The sequence below is a fragment of the Drosophila miranda genome (assembly GCF_003369915.1).
Source record: "Drosophila miranda strain MSH22 chromosome Y unlocalized genomic scaffold, D.miranda_PacBio2.1 Contig_Y1_pilon, whole genome shotgun sequence".
NCBI classification, from domain to species: domain Eukaryota; kingdom Metazoa; phylum Arthropoda; class Insecta; order Diptera; family Drosophilidae; genus Drosophila; species Drosophila miranda.
Genome location: NW_022881603.1, coordinates 214,202 through 220,668, shown reverse-complemented (window position 1 = coordinate 220,668; position 6,467 = coordinate 214,202). Strand labels below are relative to the sequence as shown.

General features: G+C 50.6%; 1 long non-coding RNA gene and 1 pseudogene across 1 annotated transcript; one reads left to right on the top strand and one right to left on the bottom strand.

The window, feature by feature from the left end:
* The first annotated feature begins 451 nt into the window (after positions 1 to 451).
* On the top strand, positions 452 to 784 carry LOC117189614. The gene is made up of 2 exons (XR_004473481.1): positions 452 to 546; positions 604 to 784. It is a non-coding gene; the product is annotated as an uncharacterized LOC117189614 (long non-coding RNA).
* Positions 785 to 4,103: 3,319 nt separating this feature from the next.
* LOC117189611 lies at positions 4,104 to 6,175 on the bottom strand (annotated as a pseudogene).
* Positions 6,176 to 6,467: the final 292 nt, after the last annotated feature.

Sequence of the window (6,467 nt, the reverse complement as noted above, 5' to 3'; positions counted from 1 at the left end):
CCAAGTTTGCGACATAAGTGCAGCAGGAGTGATTAATTTGTACTTTTTTTTTCTGGACCATCAACGTAAGGGTAAGTAAATTAGTTACATTTATATTATATTCTTCTAATAATGTATTCCATTCAGCGGGGACGACGCACGCGAAGTATGCTGAGCCTGTTACTCCGGTGCAGAATATTTCTGTTCTGATGATATCTTAGGATATTGAGGATATTGACAACAATATGAACGGTGATACGGAGGAGTCGGCCACAACTCAGGATATTGAGGATATTGACAATATGCACGGTGATACGGAGGAGTCGGCCACAACTCAGGATATTGAGGATATTGACAACAATATGAACGGTCATACGAAGGAGTCGGCCACAACTCACGATATTGCGGAGAATATTGACAACATTTCTGACAATATTCACAATATTTCTGATTATACAGTCAATGATATGGAGTGTACTATTTCTGATGAAATATATGATTCGTCTGAGCCAGTGCACCACGTGGAGGAGAAGCAGGAGCAGGAGGTTCGGGAGGATCCGGACTTAAGTAAGTAAACAAGTACAATTTAAAAAAAATACATATAATAACTTCTTAATTCTCCAGACATGTTTACTGAAGACATTCTTAGTACTGAAAGTGGAAAGGACAATTTGAAAACACCGATTTCCCCTAAGGCTTCGCCACCCGTGCATGGCAGCAAGTGCAAACTATGCGGCAAAATGATTGGAAGGTTGAGCACCTTGGGAAACCACGTAATGAACCAACATTACACAGCAATAAGAGGTATGGTTTCAAGGAATTCGAAGACAATGAAAAAATTGCTGCCGTTTTTAAGGAAAAAAAAAGTGACCATGCTAAGACTATCAGAGGAAACTGGGGTGCCGGCCGAGTATTCGAGGGCGATAGTCATGTGCAGCGATGACTATAAAAAAATTGGGTGTCGCTTGTGGGCCGCCAAGACTGATGCAGCGAAGCTGAAGGACATCAACCAATAACTGTTTCGTTTTTTAATTTTAATATTTGATTTGGCTTGAGTAGACCGATCCAGAGAAGCTGAAGGACGTCAACCAATAACTGTTTCGTTTTTTAATTTTAATATTTAATTTGAGTAGAAAAACTCGCCTGCTATTCGTAAATGTAACGACTGAAAATAAACTTATTGACAAAAAAGGGAGGAGTATTTATATTGTGTGGGCGCCTTTGGGCCAAGAAATCATCAAAGTTATTCACGTCGCACAGTTTGGGAAAAAACTGGACTGGAGTGGAGTCGACTGGAGGGACTGCAATGACACTTGCCGGCTGGCGGCCTCTTGGAAATTTTAAGCCTCGTTAAGCTTCTGGTCAACCGCCTGGCTGGTCTGCTTGAGCGCTCCATCGAATGGATTAACCTTCGCTCTGGATATACTGGATGCCCTTTTGGATTACAGGACTACCCTCTTTAGCGCCTTTGAATGGATAAACAAAGTGCATGTCCTACATGGATTAGCGTATACCGTATAGCGCATCATAAAAGGTAAGAAATCAAGCCACAAATTGAATGCCGAACACAGCAAATGCTTAACCCATGACACCACCAAAAGGGGGAGAGGGAGTAGAGGGGGATTTGTATCCCCTATTAATCCTAAGTGCTTCCTGTGATTTTATGTAAATTTGTACACGGGGAACAGAGGACTCCAAAGAGACCTCTCGAGCAGCAATTCAATGTACAAATGACAGGTTGGCTGTGACACAAAACATCAGCTTAAGGAAGATGTAAAGCCAAGCAAAAATACAAATACAAAACAAAGCCCATGAACGAATATTTCCTCACAGGTGCTGGAATAAGATGAATCCAACTATTAACAATCCACGTTCCCCATTCACCCGCTCGCGGGGTATTTTCGGATCCATGGGATCCTTCGTCTTTACCGACCAGCAGCAGCAGCAGCAGCAGCAGCCGGGGCTGCAGGTCCCCCCCGAAGGTTCCGCCGACAAGAACGGACTCAATGCGATGCCCTTCCTAGGCCAAATCCACACCAGTCCTCTGCTGTCCCGCCCAATGGGTCCAATAGGTCACGCTCACCCCCCACCTTCCCTCCGATGAGGGATTCAGATGGGTTAGCGGAAGCAGCCCAGACTCCCCTTCCCCCAGGGCATAACTTACCCCCGGCTCCCCTGCGGATTCAATGCTGTGCCACAGATGGCTTCGATGGGACCACCCGTGTTGAGCTCCCTCTGGAGAGGCGGCGCTTCTCCGGACAGCCGCGGAGACTACTACGACGACCCCCACGAAGAGTACTGCGACTGCCGCTACGAGGGCGACAACGAGGGCGACTACTCGATGCCCACCGAGGAGGACCAAGAGGAGGAGTCGTGCTCCTGTCAGAGCCAGACCTGTCAGAGCCAGAGCGAGTTCAGCTCGATAGAGCGCACCGAGTCGGACTCGGAGTGGGAGGAGCTCTCCGACGGCCCTTCCCCCAGGGTCTCCCCGCTGGAGTCCCTCGGCGCAGTCGTGCTCTCCACAATGCAGCCGGAGCACTGTCAGCGCATGGTGGCCTTGTACCACCTCGTCTTGGAGACCGCTGTGGTCAAGGTCGTGCTGCTGGTGCTGCAAATGCTGTGCTGCGCGGTGTTCTGGCTGGTCGAGAAGACCGTGGGCTTCAACGAAACCGTCGGCTCGAAGGGCCACCGATTGTGGAACAGCAAGTTCAAGCTGCGCACCATCCAGCGCCAGTTGCTGTGGCGCATGGCCAATGCCCGGGGCGACGAGACGCTCGTCTTCATTGCCGTGCACATGACCACGCCCTGGCTGTTCTCCCTCAGCCTCCTGGGATTCATCCTGTCCCTGGCGGTGCTCCTGAAGAAGACCGTCGAGCAGCTGGTGTTCCAGATACGCCTGCACCTCGTGCTCTAGGGGCAGCCATCGAGCAGAAAGCAGCAAGCAGTATCCAATCACACACTGACAGAAGACACACGGCCACACGCCCGACACTCCACCCCTCCCCTCAGAGATGTTTGCACTTCCATTTGGGCATCTATTTTCGTTGATGCTGGCATCGCAATACACGGAATCGTCTCTCCGTTTTTGGCCGCAATGAAAATAGATACCGAAATATTCGAAATTCAAAGTCAATTCCCACGAGAGAGAGCGAGACAGGCCTTCTTTTGGTTTACGGCCTTTCTTCTGCCTTTGGCATCGCCCACTCCACTCTCTTTATTTTTCTTGCATTAAATTGGCAATAATATGAACTCGCCTTCTCTTTCTGCTTAGAAGTATTCCCCTGTCGCCGATAGCCCGCATCCTCTGCGTTCCAGAATCTGCGGAAGTTTCCAGCGGGGGCTACTGGCGTGCATCAGCCGTCGAGTAGATTGAATGGGAACGCTGCCAGCATATATGTACTATGTGTGTCTGTGCCCAACTAACGCAGACAACTGCGTTCTAGAATGAAATATTAATTCATTGTATACGCACACACAGATCCCCCGTCATCGCTCTCTGTTTCCCTCGGAGGGTGGCAGGGTACTGGGTGTCTACGCTGCTCGGCGCTGGCCTGTATCTAATCGCGCTATCTTGCTGTGTACCCACTGTAGATGCATATGTACATACAGTTGTTAATCAATGTCCGTTGATTGTCGCATCGTTGCTTGGAAGGGGAATCCCCCTAATATTAAAGCTGGGATCCTATGCCAGAGCAGAACGCAATACTTTTCATATCCCACCTTGGGTTTCCTTAACCAATCCCATAACTTTCGACATTGACAATGAGGCTTCATCAGCATTCGTTCGCTCACAGTCATTATCATAATGATGATGATAATGATAATAATGTGCATGTGTGTGGTGTGTGACTCTCGTTTAGGACCTGAGCTCAAAAGTGCAATGCACGGCAGAAAAATAAACACGAGCTGATTCAAGGGGTAAAGATATGTATTTTTGGCACACCGAAGTGCCGACACTCTTTCAATTCAAGCTTGTTCACAGCCCAGCGATTCGCAAATGCGGCCAATGAATATGTGTTGTGAGTATATAACAGCCCATCCGATCCGATCAGGCTATTCATCAGTGAAGATTTTCTCTCCTTTCGCTTTTCTGCCTAGTGGGGTCCCAAGTGTGTGAAAAGCCACGAGGGCGTGAAACTCAAGAAAAGCATGAAGAAAATTACGATTGAACCGGTGACTAGCTCATGGTCTTCCTCGAGCGAACCGACTGCCTTTGTTCAACTGGAACTGGGTCCATCTCGGCCAGTGAGAACTTGCTCGTAGCGGGTCAGCTGATTGGTGCGGACAATGGCGCCGTTCAGTTCCGCCTGGGCCTTGATGGCCTGTGGGAATAGAGAGGGGAGAAAACAGTTGGATAAAGCCGAGGAAGAAAAGGAAATATAAACCCACCTGAGTATCGCTGACAGCCAGACCATTCAGGAGATTGAACAGCACAATAGTCATGAAGAACACAAAGAGCAGGAAGATCAGGTAAGTGTAGACGCTGTCAAACTTTATGTCACCGGCATTAAATTCTCCCGTGAGCATCACAATCGTCTTGATGAGCGCCTCGATGGGCACGGAGAATGTGTTGAAGTGACCATCATCTTCTCCCTCCTTTGCTGGCTCTGGCGTGCTGTCCTTTGGAGAGGAGGAATCCACCTGGGGCTTGCCAAACAGTATGTAGAAGCACAGACTAAACGTAAGCACAAAGATCGAGTAGAGAGCAAAGCTCTTGATGAAGCTGCTGGAGACGGCGCGCACCATGAGCATGTGCGTCGAAATTGAGAGAACTGGCAGGGAGCCAACCAGCAGGCACAACTCCACGGACACCAGCAGAATGGTGAAGACGGCCAGTATGCGCTGCGTCTCCTTGTCGTAGCTGGCTTCCATGCAGGTTAGGATCGACAAGAAAATGAGAGCCACCTCCATCAGGTTCGTGATGGACCTGAAGTACAGCAGCGGCGACATGGCAAGCTGTATGACCTCTCGGATCATGAGATACACAATCCCTATCCAAGAGAACAGGCCGAAGAGGGCAGTCAGGCCCGTGTGGTCGCTTTCGTGGAACTTAAGGAGCGTATGCGTGATAATGGAGGCAGTGAAGAGAGAGTAAAGTAGAAAGTTCAGATAGAAGATCACCGAGAGGCGGTGCCACTTGAGGAAGAGGAAACTCGAGATTAGCGGGTGCTGCAGCAGGTAACGCAGCTCCTTGGATTCGGCGATGTATGCGATTGGAGTCATCTCGTCCTCCAATTGGTGAGGATGGCCAATGCTCCGCTTGTCCGACTGCCCGGGCTCTCGCTGGCGTCTCATCAGATTCTTGTAGTTGATGATGATCTCGAAACTCTGGTCACCGGGCTTCTCCCCGTTGGTGGTGATGCAGGAATCGAAGTGCTCCTCCAGCACTTTCGGGTCCATCTCCTGTATGGGAAGATCTCCGAACGCGCTTCTCGCCCCGATGTACGCTCCCTGCCGTAGAAGCTCCTGTGCCACCTTTGTGTTGCGATACTTGACCGCATAGGAGAGTGGCACCAGGCCAGCCTTGTCTGCCTCATTGATGTCCACACGATCGCTCTCGAGCAGCAGCTGGAAGCAGCGCTGGTGGTCACAGAAGTCGTCCAGCGGCTGCTCACCCAGGCGACTGATAACCGCGTTCAGCAGCTTGGAATGCGATGTCAGCCTCAGCTGCGGATGCTTCAACAGCTTCTCTAGCGCCCTGTGGTTGCCCCAGATTACGGCCAACTCCACAGGGCTGAAGGATGTCGCTCAATTTTGAAGGATTAATGTTGCTGCCCGTCTCGAGGATGGCCTCAAAGGCCATCTCTGCCAGCAGGGACTGATACTCCTCCTGGTTGGCATTGCATTGGTTGTCTGCGTTTCCGCTGACGTTCTGGTGGTACTCCGCGAACTGTTGCTCGAACTGGTTTTCGTCTCCGTCCCGCAGCGTGCGGAGGAGTCGCTCGCAGTCGATCTCTGCTCCGGCCTCGCGCAGCTCCGGCAACGGCAGTTCCGAATACTGATCCCTCAGCATCTGGCGTACCTGCCCGTTCCGATAGCTGTCAATGTCCAACTGTGGTTGTTTCAGGAAAAGTCGGATCAGTTCCAGCTTAGTGCCTGCCTCAATCTTTCTATTCTTCAGCACATGGTGGAGGGGCGTGAACTCGCCCTGATCCACCAAATTCGGAGAGGCTCCGTACTCGAGCAGCAGCTGAATGCAGGAGCCCACCTGAGAGGCATTCGATCGTCCTGGCGATTGGCCTGGGCACCGCTGTCCAGGGCAGTGTGGAATTCCCGTATGTCCCGATTAGCGAGGGCTGCGCTCAACTGGCCCTGCGGATCGATGAAACCGCAGTTGTTAGAGCTCATTCTGCTGTCTGCAAAGAGTCAAGTGAGAATGGGGAGGATGAGCTATGAGTAACTTCTAATGCCGTTTCTATGAAAATGATGCCAGAACCCGCATTGTTAGAGCTCTTCTCTGGTCAATGGAGGGAGGTCTGACCCAACAG